Raw genomic sequence first — 14,012 nt, 5'->3', positions numbered from 1 at the left:
ACTCGACCAGCTCCGTTGGGCGGGGCATACTGTTCGCATGCCAGACACAATACTCCCAAAGTAAGCGCTCTACTCAGAACTCCTATATGGCAAGCGAACCTAAGGTGGGCAGAGAAAACGATCCAAGGACACCCTCAAAGCCTCCTTGATAAAATGCAACATCCCCACCGACACCTGGGAGTCCCTAGCCAAAGACCACCCGAGGTGGAGGAGGTGTATCCGGGAGGGCGTTGAGTACCTCGAGTCTCATCGCCAAGAGCATGCAGAAAACAAGGAGCGTGCGGCAAACCAATCCGACCCACCCATTCCTTCAACGACTGTCTGTCCCACCTGTGACAGAGACTGTAATTCCCGTATTGGACTGTTCAGTCACCTAAGAACTCACTTTTAGAGTGGAAGCAAGTCTTCCTCGATTTCAAGGGAATGCTTATGATGATGATGATGATGATGAATCTTTAAGTTCTTAGACTGCAGGGCAATCCTGGATGGTTGGCACCCTAGTACAAGGTAATGCAAACTAATGAAACTTATATGCAAAACATGATGGGCAGGAGTTTCCTCTCAAATCGCCCATTTACTGCCCAGAAATGCAAGTTTCCTCTCAAATCGGCCATTTACCGCTCAGAGGTAAATTCCATTTACCACTGGATCTTAATACCATCCTGGAAAAGCAGGTCTTACTGGATCTTAAGTGGGCGGTATGGACACACATCTGACAGGTTAGTTTGATATTACACAGATCTTTATAGTTCTCCACAGTTTGATGTATTTTTAAATGGATTGTAGTATTTTCTAGTGTTGGGCAATAATATAAATGGTCTAATAAAGCCTCATTTACTCTTTTAGTCTCTCTCTCACTAGTCTCACACCCACTAAAGTGATCTCACCGACCCCCAACAGCAATCTCTTACCCCCACAGCAATCTCACTCTTCCACCAACCAACCCCCCCCCCCCACAGCGATCTCACCCTCTTCCCCACCCGCCCACAGCAATCGCTCACCCTCCCCGCACAGCAATCTTGCTCTCTTCCCCCCAAACCCCCCACACAGCGATCTGACTCTCTCCCCCCCCTACCCCACAGCAATCTCTCTCCCTCCCCCCCCCACAGCGATCTCCCTCCCCTCCCCCACAGCGATCTCCCTCCCTCCCCCCCCACAGCGATCTCTTCCCCCCCCACAGCGATCTCACTCCACTACCCCCCCGCCCATAGCGATCTTACTCTCTTCCCCCGCCCCAGCGATCTCTCTCTCCCCCCTCCCCACAGCGATCGATCTCTCCCCCTCCCCACAGCGATCTCTCTCCCCCCCTCCCCAAAGAGATCTCTCTCTCCCCACTCCGCAGAGATCGCTCTCTCCCCCCTCCCCACAGAGATCTCTCTCTCCCCCCTCCCCACAACGATCTCTCTCCCCCCTCCCCACAGAGATCTCTCTCTCCCCCCTCCCCACAACGATCTCTCTCTCCCCCCTTCCCACAGAGATCTCTCTCTCCCCTCCCCCTCCACAGCGATCTCACTCTTCCAACCCCCCCTCCACAGCGATCTCACTCTCCCCCCCCCCCTCCACAGCGATCTCACTCTCCCCCCCAACCCACCCCTCTCACTCTTCCTACCCCCCCCCCGCCCCACAGCGATCTCACTCTCCCCTCCTCCCCCTCCCACAGTGATCTCACTCTCCCCCCCCCACAGCGATCTCTCTCCCCCCCCACAGCGATCTCACTCCCCGCCCCCCCACAGCGATCTCACTCTACCCCCCCTCCACAGCGATCTCACTCTCCCCTCCCCCCCCCTGCGATCTCTCTCCCCTCCCCCCCCCCACAGCGATCTCTCTCCCCTCCCCCCCCCCCCCCACAGCGATCTCACTCTTCCCCCCCCCCACATCGATCTCTCTCCCCTCCCCCCCGCGATCTCACTCTCCCCTCCCCCCTCCACAGCGATCTCACTCTCCCCCCCCCCCGCCCTCCACAGCGATCTCACTCTTCCCCCCCCCAAAGCGATCTCACTCTCCCCCCCCCCCCCCCCGCCACAGCGATCTTACTCTCTCTTCCCCCCACCCCACACAGCGATCTCACTCTCTTTCCCCCACCCCACCAACAGCGATCTTAAGCCGGCTGTCTCTGGCCTCTTGTCGGTGCCTCTGCGGGGGGCAGAAGCGGAGTTAACAGCTGCGCACGCATATCTTAGGAGCCGAAGATTCCCGAGTCGATCGGCCTCCTCCGCCGCACACTGCCCGCTCCACTTCCCCTCGCCGCCGCCGACATGGAGCACCCGAAATTCGCGGGAGCGCGCACCAGCAGTATTCCGGCAGTTGAAAAAGACGCAACCTCCGGAACACCGCTAAGGATCGGGGCGATTTAAAAGAAAAATCCAGCCTGATGTTTATTACCAAAGTTGGAGTGGAAATGATTAACCACCACTCACAGAAAAGATCTGTGGAAGAGTTATCAACAAGGCTAATCGAGTACTAGCATTTAATCATAAGGTGAACATTAGAACCTTTTATCGGTAAGGCCACATAAAAATATTGTGTGCAATTTGGGCAGCCTACCTTCATAAAATGCTGACTTACACAATATGAAGAGAGACTCAATAAATTAAACTGTTTTCACTGGAGAGATGATTCAGAAAGGGTATGATGCAAGTTTTAAATATTGAGAGACATGGCTTATGTAGGCAGAAAATTTAGACCGAGATACGAGGACAAAATGATTTTAAATTATATTTCAAGCAAATCATAGCAGGTATGTGGAACAAAAGATGTTTGTCTTAATTTGATACGGAGTATCATTTTTCAGTCCATGCCACCCAGATCATTATCACTGAAAAATGGTTTTACTTAATGGATGCCAGGTTAAACCACGATAAAATCGGTCAGTATACAACATACTCGCAATGAATGTCATCTTGAGTTCAGAACAGTTGTTTCAGGTGATTATACTTGGAGCAAATGATTTTTGTCTTGCACATTAGCAAAAAGTTACAAAAGCAGCAGGCTCTCTCAACTGATAAAACATTTGTGGTTCTCTACATTTAAATTTTGGGCACTAATTCTGAGCTAAAAGTAAACCAAACCAATCTTATTTGCTGCTGGTTGTAGAATGATGAAACAATTTAAAGTAGATCTAACAATTTGCTATTTATTTTGTTTATAAGAACATAAGAATTAGGAACAGGAGTCATCTAGCCCTTCGAGCCTGCTCCGCCATTCAACAAGATCATGGCTGCTCTGGCCGTGGACTCAGCTCCACTTACCCGCCCGCTCCCCATAACCCTTAATGGCTAAAAATCTATCTATCTGTGATTTGAATACATTCAATGAGCTAGCCTTGGGCAGAGAATTCCACAGATTCACAACCCTCTGGGAGAAGAAATTCCTTCTCAACTCGGTTTTAAATTGGCTCCCCCATATTTTGAGGCTGTGCCCCCTAGTTCTAGTCTCCCCGACCAGTGGAAACAACCTCTCTGCCTCTATCTTGTCTATCCCTTTCATTATTTTAAATGTTTCTATAAGATCACCCCTCATCCTTCTGAACTCCAACGAGTAAAGATCCAGTCTACTCAATCTATCATCATACGATAACCCCCTCATCTCCGGTTTCAGCCGAGTGAATCGTCTCTATACCCCCTCCAAAGCTAGTATATCCTTCCTTAAGTAAGGTGACCAAAACTGCACGCAGTATTCCAGGTGCGGCCTCACCAATACCTGTACAGTTGTAGCAGGACCTCCCTGCTTTTGTACTCCATCCCTCTTGCAATGAAGGCCAACATTCCATTCGCCTTCCTGATTACCTGCTGCACCTGCAAACTAACTTTTTGGGATTCATGCACAAGGACCCCCAGGTCCCTCTGCATCGCAGCATGTTGTAATTTCTCCCCATTCAAATAATATTCCCGTTTACTGTTTTTTTTCCCCAAGGTGGATGACCTCACATTTTCCGACATTGTATTCCATCTGCCAAACCTTAGCCCATTCGCTTAACCTATCTTAATGTCTTTGCAGCCTCTCTGTGTCCGCTACACAACCCGCTTTCCCACTAATCTTTGTGTCATCTGCAAATTTTGTTACACTACACTCTGTCCCCTCTTCCAGGTCATCTATGTATATTGTAAACAGTTGTGGTCCCAGCACCGATCCCTGTGGCACACCACTAACCACCGATTTCCAAACCGAAAAGGACCCATTTATCCCGACTCTGCTTTCTGTTAGCCAGCCAATTCTCGATCCATGCTAATACATTTCCTCTGACTCCACGTACCTTTATCTTCTGCAGTAACCTTTTGTGTGGCACCTTATCGAATGCCTTTTGGAAATCTAAATACACCACATCCATCGGTACACCTCTATCCATCATGCTCGTTATATCCTCAAAGAATTCCAGTAAATTAGTTAAACATGATTTCCCCTTCATGAATCCATGTTGCGTCTGCTTGATTGCACTATTCCTATCTAGATGTCCCGCTATTTCTTCCTTAATGATAGCTTCAAGCATTTTCCCCACTACAGATGTTAAACTAACTGGCCTATAGTTACCTGCCTTTTGTCTGCCCCCTTTTTTACATTAGATGCTTTCCAATCCGCTGGTACCTCCCCAGAGTCCAGAGAATTTTGGTCGATTATAACGAATGCATCTGCTATAACTTCCGCCATCTCTTTTAATACCCTGGGATGCATTTCATGAGGACCAGGGGACTTGTCTACCTTGAGTCCCATTAGCCTGTCCAGCACTACCCACCCTAGTGATAGTGATTGTTTCAAGGTCCTCCCTTCCCACATTCCCGTGACCAGCAATTTTTGGCATGGTTTTTGTGTCTTCCACTGTGAAGACTGAAGCAAAATAATTGTTTCAGGTCTCAGCCATTTCCACATTTCCCATTATTAAATCCCCCTTCTCATCTTCTAAGGGACCAACATTTACTTTAGTCACTCTTTTCCGTTTTATATATCGGTAAAAGCTTTTGCTATCTGTTTTTATGTTTTGCGCAAGTTTACTTTCGTAATCTATCTTGCCTTTCTTTATTGCTTTCTCGGTCATTCTTTGCTGTCGTTTAAAATTTTCCCAATCTTCTAGTTTCCCACTAACCTTGGCCACCTTATACGCATTAGTTTTTAATTTGATACTCTCCTTTTTTTCTTTGGTTATCCACGGCTCGTTATCCCTTCTCTTACTGCCCTTTTTCACTGGAATATATTTTTGTTGAGCACTATGAAAGAGCTCCTTAAAAGTCCTCCACTGTTCCTCAATTGTGCCACCGTTTAGTCTGTGTTTCCAGTCTACTTTAGCCAACTCTGCCCTCATCCCACTATAGTCCCCTTTGTTTAAGCATAGTACGCTCGTTTGAGACACTACTTCCTCACCCTCAATCTGTATTACAAATTCAACCATACTGTGATCACTCATTCCGAGAGGATCTTTTACTAGGAGATCGTTTATTATTCCTGTCTCATTGCACAGGACCAGATCTAAGATAGCTTGCTCCCTTGTAGGTTCTGTAACATACTGTTCTAAGAAACAATCCCGTATGCATTCTATGAATTTCTCCTCAAGGCTACCCCGTGCGTTTTGATTTGACCAATCGATATGTAGGTTAAAATCCCCCATGATTACTGCCGTTCCTTTTTCACATGCCTCCATTATTCCCTTGATTATTGTCCGCCCCACCTTGAAGTTATTATTTTGGGGCCTATAAACTACGCCCACCAGTGACTTTTTCCCCTTACTATCTCTAATCTCCACCCACAATGATTCAACATTTTGTTCATTAGAGCCAATATCATCTCTCACAACTGCCCTGATATCATCCTTCATTAACAGAGCTACCCCACCTCCTTTCCCTTCTTGTCTATCTTTCCGAATTGTCAGATATTCCTGTATGTTTAATTCCCAGCCTGTTTGGTATCATCCAGAGATCAAGGTAAGTTGTTAGCTTAAATTTTTTTCAGCATATAATTATTAATGGCACCAGTGAGGAAGTGTGGGTGAAATAAATTTTTGCAATTTTTTTTTCCCAGTTTTATCTGCTAGGAAAGCCGGCAGCCCATCATCGGGAAATTGAGTAGACCCCCTGAACTACCCCTCTGTCGGTGCTCGAGGACGAGTGTACAATGCCTCTTTTAGCGCTGCACTCTCATCTTTGGGGAAAATGACTGAATGTGGCAATTTGAGGCGGTGATTACCGCCTGGCAGTAAAATCACCCTTCAGGCCACCTCAAAAATGGCAGTACCGAATTTCAACCCCTTACTTCTTCATTGGGCCGTCCCGGGTCTACTCTCCTTTGTCGGAGCAGCATAGCACCACTCCAATTTTGCTGCTCGGAGTTTGGGGCAAGTGCTGTTGATGTATTTTTGCAGGTGTGGGCTGCTCAAGCAAAGTATGTAAATTATTCTGCCCCTGTAATATGAGAGGGGGTCTTGGGCTCCCGTGTCGGCAGACTTAGGGGCTGAAATTGCCCACCACCTGAAACGAGACGCATCTATCGCTCTTGAAGTGTTCCGGCCGCCCCAATGCATGAGGCGGCCAAACCGGAGAAATTCAGCACTTTTTTTGGAGCGGGGCAGTAGTGGCCTCATCATTGGGGTGGAAGTGGGGGCGGGGCAGAGTAGCCAATGCTTGAATTCATCAGCGCCGCGCTGATGACATCATTGCACTGGCAAGTCACATTGTCCTCCCCATCAGTTAAAGGGGAGGGCCACTGCGAACTCTGCAGCCACTTTAGTGGCAAACACTGGGCCACCAGGGAAGGTCCGGCCAGGCACATAGGCTGCCTGCTGGTGGCCGGGTCGAGCCTGCGACCATAATTGTTGGCCCGACCTGGCAGTTGGCCGACAGAAAAAAATATCATGGCGTCGTCAGCAGTGCAACCTACCCTTTAAGGGCGGCTGCGCCACTAAGCCACAGAAAGGGTACTGACAGCAGCTGTCAGGGGCACTGACCGGCGGCAGCTCTGCTCCCGTGGGGCAATTTCGGGAAAGAGGCAATTTCGGGAAGGGTTTGTCACTGGTTAGTAATGGGTCGGTGCATGCACAACATTGATGAGAGTGTACCGAAAAGGAAATTAATCCCTGGGCATTAGTTTAAGGCCAAGTTCTCAGCTTTAAGAGTTTATATCATGGTCTATGCTGCTTATCATCACTATTCTTACTGCATCATCTTTGTTTTCTTTTTCTTACTGTTCTATTCTTCTATTCCTTAATTTATTTTTATCCCTGTTTTCTTTTCTCTGAAATCAAGGTTACTGATTTACAGCTTTCATAGAAAAATAGACAAATTGATGGAATTTGATTTTCAAAAGACTGGTCAAAGTCTCATGTTATAAAAACAAATTTTAAGTTATTCAATCAGTGTAAGTCAGTTCCCATCTATATTTTCTTATAGTACCTGCCTCTCATATAATGTTAAATTCTTTGATATGTTTTTCTTTTCCATTACAAATAATTTTCACCTGGCTTTCAATCCTCCTAGCTATCTCAGACTTTCTATCTGAACAACAATTCATTAAGTGTCTTTAACCTAGAAAAATAAATTATGGCGTTTACAGAAGGTGAGCCATGTAGGGAGAGTTAGAAGAGGTAACCAAAAGCTTGGTGAAAAAGTTGGGTTTTAAGAAGGATTTTAAAAGTGTAGAGGCAGAGTGGTTTACGCAGGGAGTTCCATAGAGTGGGGCTGTGGCATTCTGAAGATGCTGCTAGCTGGTCGGTATAGATGGGCCATGCACGGAGCGTGAACACTGAAGGAACAATGAGTGTGGCAGAAGTCATGCAGAGCTCACTGTCCCAAACATATTACATTTAAAGTCTTAGTCCTCATCTTTAAATCACACTGTGGAGCAAGGGAGCCAGTAAGGAGCATACTGGAGAAATCAGCCTACATTTTCCAATCAGCATTACTTTAATGTTAACAGAAAATGCTGGAAATACTCTGCAGGTCTGAAAGCATTTGTGGAAAGAGAAAGAGAGTTACCATATTAGGTCGATGACCTTTCGTAGGAACTGGCAAAAGTTGGAGATGTAACAGATTTGAGGCAAGTACAGAGGCAGGTAAGAAGGGAGGGGAAGAAAGAGCAAAAGGGAAGGTCTGTGAGAGGGTGGAAGGCAGCAATGCTTAAATGGCAAAAGGGATGATGGTGCAAGGCAAAATGGGATGGTAATGGGATAAGAAACAAAAGATGGGGCTCGAGAAGCTCTAGAACAGCAGAATCATTGCCAGCAACTGCTGTCATAATTACTGCTCCCAATTTTTTGTGATAAACCCATTTCCAGCTCAGACATGCCAACTCTCATGAATCTATCACCACAGATTTCAGAGTGAAATTAAGCCTCACTCATGATCTTGCAATTCAACACTGAGGGCAGAATTTTCCGAGGATTCAGCAGGTATAATCGGTGGCGGGTCGGGTGGGAAAATGGTTTATTTTGACAGCAGGTCGGGACTCCACTGTCAACCTGCTGCCACGTGCCTTTCCCAAATATCAGCGCTGAGCAGACCTGACACGCAACGGGGAAGGAGGGAATTCAAGTCACTATGACCTTGTTAGCAGAGGATTTTGAGCTTACCTTCAGAGTTTACCAGGTTGCCCATGGCGTCCACGCTGCTCGGGGATTACATCAGGTAAGCAGGGCATGAGTTGAACGGCCATGGAATTATCTCATTACTTGACAGCTGGAAATGTGCTATAAGAGCTCCCATCTCACACCAGTTCACTTTCCAAGTTCAAAAGCTGTTGCTTACTGCATTTGAAAGACAGATTGAGCTTTATGCAGGTTGCAGGAGCAAACTCTCTATCCAGTGTCACCTCATTGAAATGACCTCTCTCATCATTGACAGATTGCTTCTGTCATCTCAAGTTCACATGCCATCTATTACATCAGAATGTAGAGTTTATACTGTCTTCTCAGAATTCCACCACAAGCATCCCCCACACCAGCAGCACCAACACCACCAACCTTCTCCGCAATCAACAGATGCTGCACAGGACAAGGGGGCATCAGCACCCGCCCACATTGCTGCCAGGATGTAAGGGATGGCCTCACCATGGCCAGATTTACTTCACTTGACACTGTACACCCTAGCTGCCACATGATGTCCCAGGTTGGCACCACCTCACACCAATACCATAAAGCATCCCCACAATGCCCAAGCCATTCCTTTCACATTCATCAGCATTGCGGGGGTACCGTTATGTCTCACCATTCACTACAACTCACTAAGCAATTTCCAAAGGTGCATACAAATCTGTCCAAGAATACAAAGTGTTGAAAATAAAGATTTCAATGTTTGACAGCACGTTAACAGAAACTTGACATGAACATTGACTAAAACACACAAGTGCCTACCCTTGTGTGTTATTAGTTTATATGATTGCACTAGCATGAGGGTGAGTGTGAGGGGTTACTAATGAGATAGGGAAGTGATAATGTAGATAGAGAGGGATGGGTGGAGGTGCAAGGTAAGTTGGTGTGAGTAAGGATGTGCAGGAGTAGGGTAGGGAAGGCAGAGTGCTGGGGATGTGATGAGTGGCACAACAGGATGAGAGTGTGGCTTTGCAGTAATGTTTCGTGATCGAGATCATTGAAAACTTTGCAGCACTGCAGCCTGGTTCCCCTGATGACATCCCTGCTTGTGTTCTCCTATGCAATGTGCAACCACGCTGCGCTGATCTCCGGGGAAGGTCTCTTACACCCATTGGAAGGGAAGAGAACCTTCCTGCATGTTGTAACTCCCTCCATTAGCATATGGAGGGAGTCATGGGAGAGCTGGGTACAGCCCTGCACCCCTGTGCAGTCATTGTCAGTGTTTGCAGCAACTGAAAGCTGTAGAACACTAACAGCACAAATGTCAAAATAAATTTGTGCGTGGTTCCTTTAAGGAAACCGGTTGATAGCGAGTTATCAAATGACATCACCAGATCTGCTTCCGTCAGCTGGGAAACGCGCTGGGTGGGCTTAACAAGCCCAATCAGGGGAAAATCATTTTTACAGCAAGGCCAGGACCCGCCACCAATGTTGCCTGCCACGGGCCCGCCGAGGATGGTAAAATCCAACCCTGAAAACTCTCAATTTTTTTTCTAAACTTGAAGTAACACATGACATGAACATGACAGGCAATGGTATCACAGCATAAAACTACTCAACATAGATGGTGAAATACGACTATGGTTCAATGGAGGAGGGAGTGCAGTTTTATTGCAATCAACTACTCTACATTTTCAAATTTGTTTCTTTGTGGAAGACAAAAAGATCCATTGTATGATACTTAATTTTATAAAATAATTAATCCAAACTGGCAGTGTGATTACCTGAAATGATCACCATGGCAGGTGACGTTAAAACTGGCTCACAAATGATCGGACATTCTCCACTGCCCAATGAATGACAGGCCATGTTAATTGTACTTTTCCAGCCTCTCTGTGCAATGTAGTTAAAGGTGCAGTTGTACCGCCAGCCTTCTATTGATGCATAATTATTTTGGTTGTTCATCAACACAAAAGAGGCTGCACAACTCAAACGCCCTCCAAGTGCACTATAGTCCTGTTTGGTTTCCCAGGGTGTAGTAGAATTTCATTCAGGATTGTTATAAGTGGTCTATAAACTGGATTTGTGGTTTTTATCTTCCCCAAACCCCACAACCTAAATAAACCGAGGAAAATACTGTTCTGTATTCTTCAGTATTCAGTATCAGAGGCTTGTTCAGTTTCTGGATCAAGAATATTTAATTTTACACTTTATGAGCTTTTGGTATAGGAATGGTCAGCAAACGAACAGAGGGCACAGGAACAGAGGGCAATCATCATAGTAATTACAGGCCTGTCAGCCGAACCGCAGTGGTGGGAAAATTATTGGAAAAACTCCTGAAAGACAGGATAAATCTACATTTTAAAAGGCAAGGATTAATTAGGGACAGTCAGCACAGGTTTTTTCAGGAAAGATTATGTTTGACTAATCTGATTGAATTTTTTGAGGAGCTAACCAGGAGAGTCGATGAGGGTAGTGCGTATAGAAACATACAAACATAGAAAATAGGTGCAGGAGTAGGCCATTCGGCCCTTCGAGCCTGCACCATCCCTTGATCCCTTTAGCCGTAAGGGCTGAATCTAACTCCCTCTTGAATGTATCCAATGAACTGGCATCAACAACTCACTGTGTCCCCTGGTTCTGGACTTCCCCAACATCAGGAACATTCTTCCTGCATCGAACCTGTCCAGTCCCGTCAGAATTTTATGTTTCTATGAGATCCCCTCTCATTCTTCCAAACCCCAGTGAATAAAGACCCAGTCGATCCAGTCTCTCCTCATATGCCAGTCCAGCCATCCCGGGAATCAGTCTGGTGAACCTTCGCTGCACTCCCTCAATATCAAGAACGTCCTTCCTCAGATTAGGATACCAAAACTGAACACAATATTCCAGGTGAGGCCTCACCAAGGCCCTGTACAACTGCAGTAAGACCTCCCTGCTCCGATACTCAAATCCCCTAGCTGTGAAAGACAACATACTATTTGCCTTCTTCACCACCTGCTGTACCTGCATGCCAACTTTCAATGACTGATGTACCATGACACCCAGGTCTCGTTGCACCTCCCCTTTTCCTAATCTTCCGCCATTCATATAATATTCTGACTTTGTGTTCTTGCCATCAAAGTAGATAACCTCACATTTATCCACATTATACTGCATCTGCCATGCATTTGCCCATTCACCTAACCTGTCCAATTCACCCTGCAGCCTCTTAGCGTCCTCCTCACAGCTCACACCGCCAGTTTAGTGCCATCTGCAAACTTGGAGATATTACACTCAATTCCTTCATCCAAATCATTAATGTATATTGTAAATAGCTGGGGTCCCAGCACTGAGCCCTGCGGTACCCCACTAGTCACTGCCTGCCATTCTGAAAAGGACCCGTTTATCCCAGCTCTCTGCTTCCTGTCTGCCAACCAGTTCTCTATCCACGTCAGTACATTACCTCCAATACCATGTGCTTTAAATTTGCACACCAATCTCTTGTGTGGGACCTTGTCAAAAGCCTTTTGAAAGTCCAAATACACCACATCCACTGGTTCTCCCTTGTCCACTCTACTAGTTACATCCTCAATAAATTCTAGAAGATTTGTCAAGTATGATTTCCCTTTCATAAATCCATGCTGACTTTCCTGTCACTGCTTTCCAAATGCGCTGTTATTTCATCTTTAATAATTGATTCCAACATTTTCCCCACTACTGATGTCAGGCTAACCAGTCTATAATTACCTGTTTTCTCTCTCCCTCCTTTTTTAAAAAGTGATGTTATATTAGCTACCCTCCAGTCCATAGGAACTGATCCAGTCGATAGACTGTTGGTAAATGATCACCAATGCATCCACTATTTCTAGGGCCACTTCCCTAAGTACTCTGGAATGCAGACTATCAGGCCCCTGAGATTTATCGGCCTTCAATCCCATCAATTTCCCTAACACAATTTCCCGCCTAATAAGGATATCCTTCAGTTCCTGCTTCTCACTAGACCCTCGGTCCTCTTTCAGAAGGTTATTTGTGTCTTCCTTCGTGAAGATAGAACCAAAGTATTTGTTCAACTGGTCTGCCATTTCTTTGTTCCCCATTATAAATTCACCTGAATCTGACTGCAAGGGACCTGTGTTTAATCTTCACTAATCTTTTTCTCTTCATATATCTTATGAAGCTTTTGCAGTCAGTTTTTATGTTCCTCTCATACTCTATTTTCCCCTTCCTAATTAAACCCTTTGTCCTCCTCTGCTAAATTCTAAATTTCCAGTCCTCAGGTTTGCTGCTTTTTCTGGCCAATTTATATGCCTCTTCCTTGGATTTAATACTATCCTTAATTTCCCTTGTTAGCCATGGTTGAGCCACCTTCCCCGTTTTATTTTTACTCCAGACAGGGATGTATAATTGTTGACCTTTAAATGTTTGCCATTGCCTATCCACCGTCAACCCTTTAAGTATCATTTGCTAGTCTATTCTAACCAATTCACATCTCATACCATCAAAGTTACCTTTCCTTAAGTTCAGAACCCTAGTCTCTGAATTAACTGTGTCACTCTCCATCTTAATAAAGAATTCTACCATATTATGGTCACTCTTCCCCAAGGGGCCTCACACAACAAGATTGCTAATTAGTCCTTTCTCATTACAAATCACCCAGTCTAGGATGGCCAGCCCTCTAGTTGGTTCCTCGACATATTGGTCCAGAAAACCATCCCTAATACACTCCAGGAAATCCTCCTCCACCGTATTGCTACCAGTTTGGTTAGCCCAATCTATATGTAGATTAAAGTCGCCCATGATAACTGCTGTACCTTTATTGCACGCATCCCTAATTTCTTGTTCGATGCTGTCCCCAACCTCACGACTACTGTCTGGTGGTCTGTACACAACTCCCACTAGCGCTTTCTGCCCTTTGGTATGATGTAGAGTATATGGATTTTAGCAAAGCTTTTGATGAGGTCCCACATGGCAGACTGGTCACGAAGGTAAAAGCCCATGGGATCCAGGGCAAAGTGGAAAGTTGGATCCAAAATTGGCTTAGAAGTGGGAAACAAAGGGTAATGGTTGATGGGTGTTTTTGTGACTGGAAGGATGTTTCCAGTGGGGATCTGCAGGGCTCAGTACTGGGTCCCTTGCTTTTTGAGGTACAAGTGCAGTGTCCAGAATCCGGAACCTTCGGTACCAAGGCTGTTCCAGATTCCACGCTTTTCCGGACTTTGGATCGTCTTTCTGATGTCACGAATCAGGAAACACCCAAGCCTAGGTTCGGGTATTTCCAGATTTCGGAACGTCAGAATGGGGGGGTCCCCACCGACGAACTGTAGGGGCCACTGGTCCCGTCGAGGTGGAGCTGCTCGGGCGGGGCACCGCCGCCAAGGAAGTGTTCAGGCGGGCCCCGCCATGGAGGAGCTGTTTGGGTGGGTCCTGCCATGGAGGAGCTGTTCAGGCAGGTCCCGCCATGGAGGAGCTGTTCGGGCGAGCACCGCCATGCAGTTCGGGTGGAGACCTGCCGCCAAGGAGGTGT

The 14,012-nt window shown here is 46.3% G+C and overlaps 1 protein-coding gene across 4 annotated transcripts in view; it reads right to left on the bottom strand.

Annotated features, from left to right (window-relative positions):
• LOC139264746 (guanine nucleotide-binding protein G(I)/G(S)/G(O) subunit gamma-7) overlaps positions 1-14,012 on the bottom strand; it is a 446,997-nt gene that overhangs the window by 396,595 nt on the left and 36,390 nt on the right. The gene's annotated exons all lie outside the window — the stretch shown is intronic.

Source organism: Pristiophorus japonicus, chromosome 1 (assembly GCF_044704955.1).
Source record: "Pristiophorus japonicus isolate sPriJap1 chromosome 1, sPriJap1.hap1, whole genome shotgun sequence".
Classification (NCBI taxonomy): domain Eukaryota; kingdom Metazoa; phylum Chordata; class Chondrichthyes; family Pristiophoridae; genus Pristiophorus; species Pristiophorus japonicus.
This window is presented reverse-complemented; position numbering and strand designations above follow the sequence as displayed.